The sequence below is a fragment of the Argopecten irradians genome, chromosome 6 (genome assembly GCF_041381155.1).
Source record: "Argopecten irradians isolate NY chromosome 6, Ai_NY, whole genome shotgun sequence".
NCBI classification, from domain to species: Eukaryota; Metazoa; Mollusca; class Bivalvia; order Pectinida; family Pectinidae; genus Argopecten; species Argopecten irradians.
In genome coordinates, this window is record NC_091139.1 from 8567871 (window position 1) to 8583824 (window position 15954).

Sequence of the window (15954 nt, forward strand, 5' to 3'; positions counted from 1 at the left end):
TATACGTTAGGGGGATCACATATCCTCGATAATATCGGCCGGCCCTTTGATCGGCCAGTAAATCTCCAAACTTTGACAGTGATTACAATTAGTCGGTTCACGATACCTCTGTTCGCCGACTTCACGACAGATCTCGTGACCATCTTTTAACGTGTAACGTTTTCTCGGATTGTTGACTTTTTTCTGACATTTTTGCGAATTAGATGTTCTGAAAAGAACACACAAAGCGTGGAGCATTTAGATTTGTCTGTTGATTTCGACCCCCCACTCAAACGGGGTTAAAATTTATTCACAATACGGACTGACGCTCCCACCTCACCGCTCCCGAGGTCAAACATCCGTATACAGAAATGCATTGAAATAAATGTTTTACAACGGAAGAAAAACAAATAGTGCACAATTAGGTCAGATATCCTAATCTCAGTACAGTGTATTGGGAAAACCCAGACAGATATTCAGGTGGTAATCTGCTGTTAATCATTGAAGCTACTCAACTTTAAAGGGAAAGAATACATAGGAATCCAAATTGGCGGTAATTACGCAAGAAAATCAATGCTTTTAAAAACGCCGATTTATGGCGGTATAAGTAACTGATCTCTTCAATCATTACTTGTAACACCAGAACAAATTTTCACGCTTTTGCATAAAAAACAAAACTTACTGAATGTCACTGGTTATCTAACAGGAAATGTGAGGAATTCATTTGTTAAAATGCAATTTGATGTCAAATGCTTTGCATCCATCTTATACTAATATTCTTTACTGCATAATATTTGTTCACAATCTCAGGAAAATATAAAAACAAAGAATACTCCCAAGTACTATAGTATTTAGTCCCCAATTCATGAATAGTTCGGTACTAAGCACAGTGTAGAGGGGAGGCGGGGAGGTGAAGGAGGGGGAGGGACTCGATGGTAAATTACACACGACCAGTAGTAGAAAAGTGATCCGTATAATGATATATTTAACGAGGTCACACCATGTTGTGTCCGGACCAATCTAGGAGGCCATGTTTTAGTTGAGCAGTATTCCCAGACATGTCAGCTGGCGAGGTCGGATGGACTAGTAATGTCAGACACGGGACACGTCTACACGGGGCAGGAATGTCGGCCCCCTCATGGTCGGGACGAGTAGGGGCCGGGGAGAGGGGGGAAGGGTCTACACGGGGCAGAAATGTTGGCCCCACAAGGTTGGGACGAGTAGGGAGCGGGGGGGGGGGGAGCAAGGTTGGGACGAGTAGGGAGCGGGGGGGGGGGGGGGGTTTGGGGCAGGAATATAGGCCCCTAATGGTCGGGACGAACAGGAGGGTCTACACGAGGCAGAAATGTTGGCCCCTCCTGGTCGGGTTGTGGAGGTGGTGGGTGTCGTTCACTGTATTGGGTTGTATTGATTTGAGTCATTTTGAACCAAATATATCATTATGAGACATCGGAGAAAAGGTGAAACTAGTTCTTTAATTCGACAAAGATAATGGTCGTGGAAGTATAAGTGTGGTGAGAGGTGGAGGTGATGAGGGGGAATGATAATAATTACGCCACCACCCATACCTACGGCAGTGTTACTACACTATACTATAACTGTCATAGTTCTCTCTAGATAAAATAGGATTCCGCTCTTTGGTTAATAAAATACATTCCAACTAACACCTCATTGCACACGAACGGACCAATGACATAGTTAGAGTACATCCCCCTACTTTACACAGTGGTCTCCTCTTGCTTGTAATTTAGGTCAGAACAAATCTGGAAATGGCTTCTTGAAAAGAGCAGAAAGGTCAAACCCAGGGTGGCACGGGTTAAATCTGCACTTGACCGGTCTTTTAGAATGAGGAAAAATCCTTAGACTATACTTAAAGCTGACAGAGTTAGAACATCTCTTAGAGTTTATAACCTTTGTATAAGTTACATTTCAAATCGACTGTTTTTCAGCTAAAATTCTTGGCACTGAAGTATTCGTCTGCCTTCGAAGAGCATTTGAAAAATGAACAACACCTTCAAATATTCCAACTAATGCACGGCGGCTTCATTTTGATTTTCATCGACTTCTAAACTTACGAGAAATGCTTGGTTTGGCTATAAAAGGGAGCATATTTCGCCAAGTAAGGAGATTTGGTAGTAGTATATCGTTGTATCCGGCATGAGAAACAATTCGCATTTCTTTATTCTGGCTGACCAATCAAGAATCACTAAAAGCGGTTATTGACGCATTTCCGTTTTGAATAGAAGCGTGACGTTCTAGATACACTTGAAGGTGAATTTTTTTAAATTGGGGACAGGAAACGCTATCTGTACATTTTATATTACGACCCGGGTTAAGAGGACACACGGATGCAAAACTAACACGGATGCGGTCACGGCCGAAATTACGGTTACATAGACGAGATTCCACGCCGTGTAGAATGTAAAGCAAGGTCACAACTGAAACAATGTCAAGATACATTTGTCACATATCGGCGGTACACGCGTTGAGTGGTTTGAAAGTGCATTGTGTAACCGGAACGAAACCATATAATTTGCATATCTTATCTTGGTTGCAAGGCCAATTAGGAAAATGTATTATTGGAAACGTCGATTGACGCATTTACATACAAATATAATGAAAGTCGTTCCGGATGCATTTTAAGATTACTTTATAATTTTCGGACAAAAAAACTGCATCTACATTACGATCGGAGTAAGTTAGGACATGAACGCGGAAGTTACATGGATGCGGCTACGGCTAGATATACGGATTACGGAACAGTGCACACTGCTATGCAAGACTAGACACTCGTGGATCAATCGATACGACGTCACCATAAGGCAGTGTGTCGGCGATGTGTTTCTGACTTGGCAGTGACCAAACAATGATATTGTAAGTCTGTTCCTTATTTGAATAAAGAGCCGACTAGAATCAATAGGAACTATCTTGATACTTGGCCAAAAATGAGCCCTAACTCCATCATTATTGACCAGAATATGACAGAAAAATTCATTTGTCGGACTGTATAGCTGTTCTATCAGAAAACAGCCTCCTTCTACGCCATTGTAAAACACTAGGGTTAACGTCAAGAATCACAATAGACCGACTCCGTGACACTTCTTAAAATGGTATGTCCATATTGGAGAAATACCAACGGTCGTTCACACTCGGGGTTTGTAACAAATAGAAAGGTCTCTATCAGAATAGACAATAAAAGGAGACAGCATAGACAAACACGTACTCAAGTACATGAAATACGTCTCACAAATTGAAATGCCTCACTCGTATTAGAACTTCAAACGGCCGGAACAATTAAAGTCACAGTCGACAGCTAGCGGTTTAAATATTTATATAAGCCATTTCCTTGTTTCAATTTAAAAGCTTCATGTTCACACAAACGAGGACATGTTTTTAAAATTGAGTAAAAAGATAAGAACAAACATTACGCACAGCGAGGTTCTGTGTTTGTCATTAAAATTCTGATGCAGACCACGTGACCTACTTATGACGTGCCGCCTCTCGTGACCTTGGTGATGACGTACCGCCTACTGTCGGGGGTGTTTCACTGACGGGAGGGGGAAGGGAGACTATACCCAATACACTATTAATTACATTATAATAAGAGCGTGAAACCGACCGTTTGTAATGTCGTAAGTATATGATACGAAAACAATCAGACTTCCAGTTACAGAAGCCAGTTAGATACCTTTACAGAGGGCAGGTAGATAGTATAACACATCAAAGTCAGCCACTTTGTCAGGTGTGAAATGAGTATACAGCACAAAACCTGATACGTGTAACGACCGTCAACAAGGTTCGTGACGTAATACAAAAGGAACTGATGCAGCTTAATGTAGTAAAAGGCCTCCCACGCAACGAGAAAAAAGGATGTTGCGCAATTTTGATATAATGGAGTGCATATTCTATAGAATCAAGCCATTGCAATATTTCCCAAAAGCTATGGCACCGTTTACATCCATACTTGTCAGGAATGTAAATAATGTAATCAAATGTTTTTAATACCAAATGTTTAAAAAGAAATACCAACCATGTTCAATTCATAAGAAATACTTAACGTACAATTTAGGGGGTCAAACATCCGATAGTTTGTGACATTTTTTGTAGGAATTCTAACAGGAACTAGCCCCGCCGACCAGCCATCGTGCATGTTACACCCACTTCACGTGAAGCTACACGGTAAAATGTCTACTCTCGTTAGAGCTTTGATCTTTCTGTACGTCGGACAGTCAAGCATAAATCAACTGGTGCGATGACGTTGACAAGATGTTAAAGCCAAACAGCTGATCGGACCAATGTGAAGGCCGCCATACACTCTCAGAACCATCTGGTCGGCTCGAGTTTCAACTGATAGGGTTTGAGAATGTATCAGGCTTATTTCCCACAGTGGTGACGACTAAATAAAAACCACATTTTATGACTATCCCAAGAAAGTTCTCAGGAATTAAGACCGGAAGTCACCTCCATCAAGAATTTTTCGCATTGCTCCCCTGCATGTTCATTATACAGATTTGGCCTTCATCTTAACTAGCGTTTCAAAGTTTAAAAGACCACGGTTAGTTAAAATGAACTCTAAATTTCCGTTGAAGATGTGTTTTAGAAAACAAATCATCGGTTAATGAAACCATCCCCGATCGCACCCATTGGAAACTGCAGCAGTGGTTTGGGGAGACGGTGACTGTGGAATGCGTACTTGCTGCACGCCACACCCTCTCATAGTTAATGACACCGGCATGTCAGAGTGGAACGTCTGAAGCCAACGAATGTCAATTATCAATGCCAATTCCTAAATGTCTTTTCGATATCTTAATTATTTTCATCAGCAATATTATTCTCTTAATAACGTAGCACGTGGTTGAACAAACATCGAGCATGCCTGTACCTTGATAAGAACACTACAAGAATCAGATAGTCACAGACTACTTAAGACGACGAATTCCGACTTTGATTACAATTGCACATCATCTATCAAAAAAAAAAAAATAAGACTCTAGTTTATTGTTATTCGCTAGATTTTAATTGAAAGCGATATTTGCTCAAACAATGTGCAAAATAAGCTGTTTTTATTCCCGCGACAAAAGGTAGCAATCCCGGAAAGTTCCTGTTGTAAGAATAAAGTTATCGCATTATCAAGCAGCGTAAGGTAGCGAGTTATCCAAAATGTTATTAATTGCATTTACCGTTAATAAGAGTGCACTTATAGGAATGACAACAGCAAGTTAAATGGGACTATCGAATACCTGAATTCATATAGCTCCATATAATTATACGATAATGAACAGGTGGCTGATGGAATATAATAGATAATCCATTTTCACTCGAGATTTAAGAAAATAACGTTTTTGACCTGTGAGTTAAGGTCAAAGAGCAAAGATCATGATGATCCGCGGAGACACCTTCATCAGTAATAATTAAACGCCCCAGTGATTATCCAGACTTTGTTCTGGATGTTAACAGATGTTTTAAGAATAGTTTATTGTTTACGTGGTGGTGCCATTATAATTCGGCACTTCCGGTCAAAGAGTTATGGACACACGTGTCCAGTAAAACAAGGGTCCAGCGCCGAACAGGACACTCCGTGACCAATCGGACATCTCGACATCAAACATTTTACGACAGGATACCCAATTTAATCCGGTGTTATCGCTTGAAATCAATTATTAAACCGATACACGTCATCTGGAGCTGGCTCGATCAGCAGGAGGGGTGAGCAACCGGCAAATCTAGGGAGGTTAAACTATCGCCAGGATGAGTCCGCTAACGAGCACAGCGTATTGAAGATATGCACAAAAGAATAAAAGTAAACTTCACAGTCCTCGGGGATGTCCAATTATGTTAATTGTCACTCATAACGAATCTGTCCTAACTCATCTTCACTATGACTAACGCGAGTGGGACCAAGGTCAAACACTTCGCACGATTTCTTTCGATTTTGATGGTGTTGTCAAAAATGTTTTTATGTTTTAAAACGGATACTATAACAACAACTGTATGACGCGAACATTTTACTACAAAAGAACAAAGAGGGACAGTTCGTGACCTGACACCGTTGTGGGAGGTCAGCTAATGGACCAGCCACTGAATATCCTGCTGGTACATCTACAGACGGGGCTGGAGTAGACAATGATGGACATTGTGTGGCGACGAAACTATAAAGTCTGTTCAAAGTCATCACATACTACTTAAACAGACAGTGACTTTCGTTTGGAACAAAGTTACAATGTAAAGAATAGACCTTGTTTGGATCTTCTCAAATCTGTTCAAGCTTTCGAATAAAAGACTACAAGAAATGTAGGAATGTACAACAAAAGCGAACAAAATCAAGTCACTATTCAGGTGAAATCTTTATAGGTTGAATTTGGACAGACAACAGGAAGGCATTGTATGCGGTGATAACTAATGGAAGCGGTAGATGCGGTTCAGATGCTGGTATTGCGGTAGTTCCTGATTACGGTCGGATGGCGGTGGCTTCACGGCTAGACAATGTTATGGGAAAGCTCGTCTCGGTCACTCATCGCCTGCCAGCACATGTCATCTCAATAAACTTTTTTCTCTCTTCGTTTTGCTCCCTTTGCGTACACTTACCGACTGTTTGTGAATGACTGTTTTCTGAACACAAGCATGTGTAGTATATCTGCTGTCAGTAAGAGCTAGAAAAACTGTCACTGATGTCAGGCTAATACAAAGTTTATGTAAAAGTAGTTAACATAATTACTGTTCGGGAATACACACCAGCAGAACCGGCTTGACGTTTTGAGTTCATTTGGTACCAAAAAGTCCAGCTGGACGCTCTCAAGGGACAGGTCACAGCGGCCGTGTTTACATGTCTTCTATAAAAGATTCTATGAAACCTGAAAACCATCCATTTTTGACCGATTGAGCGGCAAGGGTTTCATTGCCAATAGGACTTAAATGGGATCATTTCCATCAAATAATTTAAACATCCCTATTTGTATGGTCTGAATTTGCATATTAAGACAATTTAAGATTTTTATATAACATGCCTGTTTAACATTACAATTTTCATCAATAAATGGAATGATTCATCATTTGTAACTACTTAAGCTTCACATTAAGGGTTTTAAGCTAATTAACAGAAACAAAATATCATTGACACCTATAATTGAAATACAACCCATAAACTGAAGGTTAAAATACATTTCCTTATTCTTGCGATTTCCAAAATAGAATCTCTTTGGAGTGTTCTTCTGATGATGACCTTTGACCTCTTACTTCACCTTCACAAACTTATTTTATTGCTTTCAGGATTCTGTCAAAATGTTTGGTACTGTTATAATCCTATAATACCAAGTTAATTAATATTTGATGCCAATAAGTTATAAGGATACAAGATATTTCAGTATTTTGCATAAAACGGTTGGTAGCAAGATACCATGCCTGACGTCTTCTCCTTAAAGATTTTGAAATATGATCGTTTAAGCGTTATGACAATACAAGATCAGCACATTTCCTCTGTAATATGGAGACCAACCATATCAAGGTTAGATGTGTGGACATTTACATGTAACCCTAGTTTTCATTTCCTGTTGATTCTCTCCATCTCTCTCTCCAAATAGGTATCACAGCTCCAATTGCTACATTAAGATTTAATTTAACCTAGAAAGGGATCGTCCATGTAAAATCTGAATGAGATTTCAATTTCATGCCTCCGCACAGTTGACAGAGGAGAGGTAATCTATCACAAATCTAATTCTTTTGATAATGTAATGTATAGCCTAATACAAGTGTTCCTCCCCGGCTACACACCCTATTAAACCCTGCCAAATTAGCATCGGAGATATTGGGCTACTACTGGGGCTGGGGTAGTGGCCTTGGAGGTAGTTATCTTTAACCATGATGAAACCTGTGGACAGCCAGAGGCCATTCTGACCCCAGACACCTGTGTATCATCTCTACCTGTACTATTTACAGTTACGAACTGTACACCTGAACATCACAAAGGTGAACTACCATTATCTTCTTTTAGACATTACGATACTCTAACCAACCTTAACGACAGGAAGTCCCCTTTATAGTTAGTCCCTAAATCACCTGCCCTTCTGACCCGTTTATAAATATGATGGATAAAGGGGTTGTCTCTTTCTATACATGAATTAATACCAGTAAGTTTATTGTTTATTCTTTGAAAGAAAAACCTTTTGTTGTTTTAAAATTTTCCCGACAGCAGCTTGACCATCTTATTTATTTTGGTCCATGTCCATCTAGGACACATGTTACCTTTAATCTTTGGCTATATTAATGTCCATCTTTCATTCTACAGAGTACTTTTTATAGCATATATTTGGGTTAGGACGCAGGTTAGAGACAATTATCGCAGAGTACATACACCATCACCCGATCGCCATGCAACAGCTTGTACGACGACATCATAGTGCACTGGTGGTGCAGGGTGATTCATACCAGCGGCCATTGTCGTGTGGGGCAGTGAGGCGCACTTCAGCTTGTTAGAGGCCTGGTCACATGTTGTCAGAAAAACCTTTAATACTTCTACCAACAAGTTAATCCCCCTAAATTTATCCCAGCTTCAAATTAATTCATACAACATCAAATTCAGACTGACAACTGTTGGTAACATCTTGGAGTCACGGATCATGCCGACCAAGGCCAGACTTTTAATCCACAGGGAAAGTGCTTAGGATAACGACATTGTCACATACTGAAAATTAGCTTTTAATTGTTATGCCAAGATGGATATTTAATCTCCAAATGATAATACAGCAATTAGTGTATCAAAGTATTTATACATATTGAATATCAGGTTTTTATATCTAACAACTTTTTTACCAAGAACTTTAGAATTTCCAATTTATGATATAGACTAGCAGTTAATGTAACAAAGTCATTCTATAATAGTTTAATTACGGTTTATATACCAATCATTGTTACAAAATCCGATAGACATTCTCTGACATTTTTACGAAATCTGAATTCAAGGCAATAGACTTTCTCCGACATTTTTACAAAATCCTAATTCAAGGTGATAGACATTCTCAGACATTTTTACGAAATCTGAATTCAAGGCGATAGACTTTCTCTGACATTGGTTACAAATATTGGCCATTTCACGGTAAAAGAGAATCAATTTGACACAAGGTTGTTGATCACATTAGCCTGTCTTGTAGTTCAGAATGAAGTCAACAGCTTATCTTGTTGTTGAAAGGTATATTACTGATATCTTTTCCATGTTTGATTATTAGCCTAAAATTTGAAGAAAAACAGTCATTTTGAAGCAAGGTTTTTTGAAACTTAAGTCAAGGTTTCCTTTGCATGAACAACAAATAACTGAAAGATTAGCCGTTAATCGACATAAAAGAATTGAATGGATTTTACTGCTTTGTCCACACCACTAATAAATGTATATACCCGGTATATATATTGTACTGTTACCATTGTGTATTGTTTATAATGGATTAAACATACAAGGACAGGAAGATACAAACACCTTTATACCACCGGGTCAAGGCTGGGCTACCCCAGGAATCCTTTTCACCACCATAATGATGGACCTGATTGATATCTCTTCCATTTAATGAGTCAATAGGCAACATTTCCTTTCCAGCCAATAGGAGACCAATAAGTCATTTACACCGCTATCATTTTTAAGAAATCTATATGTTAAATATCTTAAAGCCATTCCATGATGAATGAACGACATATTTCAAACACAACGAATTTAAAAGCTGTAATTTGTCAAAAATTTTGACCAATGTTGTAAATGTTTTCTTTTCTATTTAAAAATTATTCACATTCTTTTAATATAATCATATTTTTTTCTATAAATTTCATTTTAAATGTTTCCTTTTAAATAGAAAAAGAAGACAGAATAGGCGAGGCAAAGCGGAGTTAACAAAACAACTAAAGCACTTTTCTTTTCTCTAGCCCCTAGGGGCTGCGGTGGCCAAGTGGTTAAGATGTTTCGACATATTACCACATGCCCTCAACCTCTGGGTTGCGAGTTCAAATCCAATGTGGGGCAGTTGCCGGGTACTGACTGTTGGTCGGTGGTTTTTCTCTAGGTACTCCGACTTTCCTCCACCAACAAACCTGGCACATCCTTACAGACCCTGGCTGTTAATAGGACGTTACACTATTGAAAACCTCTAGCCCCTATGAATTACGTTTTTAAGATAAATGACGCTCAAGAAGAACTAAGCTACATTTTGGTTGCTGTAGATTTTTAAACCTAGGTGAGAAGTTAATTAATCGTTCATTAATATGACTATATCTTTCGTTTCCGTCTGTATTACCTAGATATAAAACCGTAGTGGCTACTTAGCAGTTGAGCAGACATACACACACAATGATTTATCTCCAACTTTTCACTCTACCTGTAGCAGTAGCTATCAAACAACTTAACGGATCAAAGGTTCTAGCCCCGACTCACCCTAATCACGCTACCTACAATACAAACAGCAGATAGCTTAAACACACACAGATAACTCTCTCAATGTTGCAGCGGAAAAAGTCTTATTCTTATCTAGCAGTTGGGTCTATGTCTACTGTATCGACCTGATAGAGCTGTGTGATAGGCCCGATTTACAATATCCAAAGCCCTTCTGTTATCTGCTAATGATTTTCATAACTAACACATGTACAAACAGGATTACATACCTACACTATTAGGTCGTTATGCCCCTGTAATATCTCATACTTAAGTTTTAAGTCCTATAGCTCATTCCGAGAAACTAGTGAATTCTTAGGTGCACATTGTATCAACTTGATGAGGTTCAAACATTAAATCTATATTTTACATTGTGAAACACTATTTTTTTTTTTAAATATTTTTGAACTGCATTTTGGCAGCTTGTAATTTAATACTTTCATATCAAGGTGTACAATGTTTGAGTAATTTTCTGATGTTTTCTGATATCTCGCCCGCCCCAAGGTCACAGCATTTTAAAGAACGAACTAAACAATCATGAATGAAATACAAATGGTATATATGAGATCATGAACTTAATTTATTCGCTATAATTTTGCCCTCAACATGAATTGAGAATTTTCTGAGTTACTTTCAAGGAAATTACTGACTTGATTTTCCAAAGTCAACTATTTTCCAATTTTTTTGTCAAAAGCATCAATATTACTAAATTTGAAATCGAGAAGTTTTCGATGAAAATGTCCTCATGTCTTTAAGTTAAACGAATGTCAGCTGATAGCTATAATACGGTAATTCAGCCATTCTTCTTCTTCATTTAATGCAGTAACCATCACACGATCACAGAAGACAGTTGTCAATCCAAAAAAAACTTAAACTAGATTTGATGTTAAAGATCCAAATCCAACACATATATTCCATTTGAAGAACAGCTGTAAATACACTGATCCAAGGTATTTAAACAACACTGAATTATTTCCAAACAACTGTCTAAACTTTCGTTGATTTTGCTATCTCTTCCAGAATATATTTCACTTAGACTTCCTGGTATTTCATTGGTTGTCTAGGTGTATCTTTCTAGGTGGTAAAACAGTCTTAAGTTGTTTACAGATGATTTGATGACAAGACATATCACTTTAGACACAGTAACATCAAGTCATACAAGGTCAAGGTTAATGCTCTTGAGGTTAAATGTGCATGACCTCCAGGCCATAAAAGGTCAAGGTTGTTGTTCTTGAAGTTATTTAAAGGTGCATGACCTCCAGGTCATAAAAGGTCTATAAAAGGTCAAGGTTGTTGTTCTTGAGGTTATTTAAAGGTGCATGACCTCCAGGTCATAAAAGGTCAATGTCATCATCATTTCTGTAGGTTTCTTCCGATTTAATATGCCATACTGATCTGTAATAACAACAAAAAATAATTATTTATATGGAGGTTGCAAAATTAACAATTGATAAAAAATCATCAGAGAAGATCAGATTCTAAACTTAAGTTGTTATCAAATGTTTCATGTTTTTCATCTTTTTTTGTACCCTGCCTGACTCCTGAAGTATTACTGATACATAGGATGCAATCTTAAAAGTATAACAAGGGATATAATTATACTACAATCATTCCCTTAATGGAGCAACAATTGTTTAATCAAAATTTGATGAGTCATTCAAGATAAGTTGTCTTTTCACAGGAAAGCTGACCTTTGTCAAACTGCCATATAACAACAAGAACATTATGAGTTCTGTGAATTAATGTATAATAGCCATTATATTATAGGGCAATATCTACAGCACTAATATAAATTAGCACCCCAAGAAAATTATTCTCAATTTTGCACAACCAAACAAAACACATTTTTTTAAATTAGTGAAAATACAATTTCCCTGAAACTCACTAAAGATTCTAGGTAAACTGGACATTGATGGACATGTGTCTGAAGTGAGCTATACTGTACAGGTAAGATGGAAAGGTGTTGTTTTGTTTATATACCTGGACACATGTAATTGGCTGACAGCTCCAGATGTTACATTTGTCACAATGCTACACTTGAATAAGTGTATTGCTATGAGCACAGAATTAACAAACATTAGAACATCACTAGTAGGTCAGTTGGAAAAGTGGCTCATGGGTAAGATCTAGAAACTAGAGAAAGGGTAATTAAAATAGGTAATAGGTTATAATTGTTATGAATACATAAATGTAGTTAGATGACCAGGACCACAAATAGGGTCATTAGGACTTCACAACTGTGTCGACACCACCATCAATAGTGGCTTTACCAGGATTGGAACAATCAACAATATCAATTATTTCCTCCACCAACAGAGATCGCTTTGCCTTCTATTAACTTGTAAACCTTACATCTATTTTTGTTATATACCTTTAAACCTAGCCGGATATATTATTATATATATCTACAAACTCCGTCAGGTGTTAATACAGCCCCTAACTAATACCTGCTGATTAGCCCTATTGTGTTGGCGACCCTGACCTCTGTAAGTACATAGTGACCTTGACCTCCAGTATTAGTTTTGGCTACCATTTAGTGAGTACCAATGTACATGGGGAATGGTACCAGTACACCAGAGTTCAGAAATACTACCAGAGTATACCAGTGATCTATTTATAATGCCAAAGTATGTACAATACTAGTGATCTATTTATAGGCTTAAGTGTATTGCATCCCACCAATGTAAGGAAAATTAGCTGCCAGGCTTTAAACTCTTGTATCAATCCATTTGTGTTATCTAATTTGCTTACAGCTCATTACTCTATCAGAACATGTACTTTGGTTATTAAAACTCTAATGAAATAATGCTTCAACAATAGTTGTACAGGTGTTTATTTCATGCCAATATATATGTTATTTTAGGTCTTTCTTTAATGTCTTTTTATCATATTAGGTCTTTGTTTAATGCCTATATATCATATTAGGTCTTTATTTAATGCCTATATATCATATAAGGTCGTTATTAAAGCTTATATATGTCATATTAGGTTTTTATTTAATGCCCATATACAAATGCATGCATCTACAAATATTTATATTGGATGGTTCTACAATAAAATAATACAATGAATTTGGAGCATAAGATCCATATCAATAAAGCTACCATGGTTCTTAATACATATAGAAGTTATTGAATGTCAGATTCTCTTCTTTTTTTTTCCTTCTCCCAATAACATTTTTTTTCGTTCAGAGTCTCTTCTTTTTTTTTCCTTCTCCCAATAACATTTTTTTTCGTTCAGAGTTTATATAGAAATCCGGATCAGAGTACCAAGCTGTGACTGCCCATATGATGCCATGTTACAGCCACCTGTCATCCAATATAGAAATGTACAGTCAGGATTAGGACCACTCAGCACCACGGACGGCTCAGCAGTCGCCACCCGTGGCTAATACTGCACATCTATCCCCACTACACAAACCACAAACGTCATTCTCTACAAATTAATCCCACTTGACTGCATATTTTTTTTTTAGACAAGACTGATTCATCTGTGTTATAATCTGATTAACTCTTTTTACTGATCGGGTCAAGAGGATGGCAATATATTGAATGATGGTTGGTGGCGTTGTACTGTGGCTACACTGTGGGACAGGGGACAAGAAATGGGTGGAGGTGGGGTGGTGGCGTTGTACTGTGGCTACACTGTGGGACAGGGGACAAGAAATGGGTGGAGGTGGGATGGTGGCGTTGTACTTTGGCTACACTGTGGGACAGGGGACAAGAAATGGGTGGAGGTGGGGTGGTGGCGTTGTACTGTGGCTACACTATGGGACAGGGGACAAGAAATGGGTGGGGGTGGGGTGGTGGCGTTTGTACTGTGGCTACACTGTGGGACAGGGGACAAGAAATGGGTGGAGGTGGGATAGTGGCGTTGTACTGTGGCTACACTGTGGGACAGGGGACAAGAAATGGGTGGAGGTGGGGTGGTGGCGTTGTACTGTGGCTACACTGTGGGACAGGGGACAAGAAATGGGTGGAGGTGGGATGGTGGCGTTGTACTGTGGCTACACTGTGGGACAGGGGACAAGAAATGGGTGGGGGTGGGGTGGTGGTGTTGTACTGTGGCTACACTGTGGGACAGGGGACAAGAAATGGGTGGGGGTGGGGTGGTGGTGTTGTACTGTGGCTACACTGTGGGACAGGGGACAAGAAATGGGTGGGGGTGGGGTGGTGGTGTTGTACTGTGGCTACACTGTGGGACAGGGGACAAGAAATGGGTGGGGGTGGGGTAGTGGCGTTGTACTGTGTCTACACTGTTTGAAGAGGGACAGGGGATGGGAAATTTGTTGTCGGGTACACTGACACTGTGGGAAGGGGGACAGGGGAACGGAAATGGGGGGGGTGGGGGTGGTAGAAGGGGGACAGGGGAAGGGAAACTTGTTGTCCGGTATACTGTGGGAAGGGGGACAGGGGACCGGAATGGGGGGTGGTGGTGTGGGGGGATAGGGTGGGGTGGGGTGGGGTGGGGTGGGGTGGGGTGGGGTGTGGGTGGTGGAAAGAGGACAGGGGGCAAGAAATGGGTGGGGTTGGGTGGTGTTCAGGGGTGGTGTTCACTTATTGTAGGGTACACTATACCTTGAACGGGGGACAGGGAATGGGAAATAGGTGGGCTGGGGGGCTTTTATCCTAGTAGAATGTCAAACCTAGAGGGTGGAGCAGGAGACAAGTTATCTCTTTTGAGGGAGGGGAGGACTTACCCTAATTATGATTATTCTCCGATATTTACAAATAATTATAAAGGTCACATGTACTTTAGGATGTGTAATGACTCTTGTAGACATCATATTGTCTTACTTGACCACACAAGAGTCTGGGCTATCCTTATTGTCACTATACAGCTTAGTTAGCACCTTTAGGAGACGTAACTTGGTCCTCTGAGTAGACCTGACATCCTTGCACCTTTAGGAGATGTAACTTAGTCCTCTGAGTAGACCCGACATCCTAGCACCTTTAGGAGATGTAACTTAGTCCTCTGAGTAGACCCGACATCCTAGCACCTTTAGGAGATGTAACTTGGTCCTCTGAGTAGACCCGACATCCTAGCACCTTTAGGAGATGTAACTTAGTCCTCTGAGTAGACCCGACATCCTAGCACCTTTAGGAGATGTAACTTGGTCCTCTGAGTAGACCCGACATCCTAGCACTTTAGGAGATGTAACTTGGTCCTCTGAGTAGACCCGACATCCTAGCACCATTAGGAGATGTAACTTAGTCCTCTGAGTAGACCTGACATCCTATGTAACTCAATAGACACGCGATGTAACATACACAGCTGTAAATTACGAATCTAACTCAATAGACAAAGCGTTTGTAACACTACGGAATCAGAATCATTAGAACAGAGAAACAATGGACACAAAGACATTGTCCCAGTAATCAACTAATGGCCACTACTTAACCAGCAAACAGCACATCACACATAACAGATTTTTTTGTCAAATTAGAAAAATGTTGTCCGACTTGGAATCGTGATGTGGAATTATAGCAGATGTACTACAATGATGCTACACAGGCTTTGCTGTACATTTATACCTAAAAGGAATTCTCGATTTGGTTGGCCTTAATTTATTC

General features: G+C 39.4%; 1 long non-coding RNA gene across 3 annotated transcripts in view; it reads right to left on the bottom strand.

Moving 5' to 3' along the window:
• Positions 1-10923: 10923 nt before the first annotated feature.
• Positions 10924-15954, bottom strand: part of LOC138324896 (uncharacterized) — a 45306-nt gene continuing 40275 nt past the window's right edge. For all 3 annotated transcript variants that reach the window (XR_011208698.1, XR_011208699.1, XR_011208697.1), the window contains one exon: positions 10924-11776. This is a non-coding gene — a long non-coding RNA (uncharacterized lncRNA). The remainder of the gene's footprint in view (positions 11777-15954) is intronic.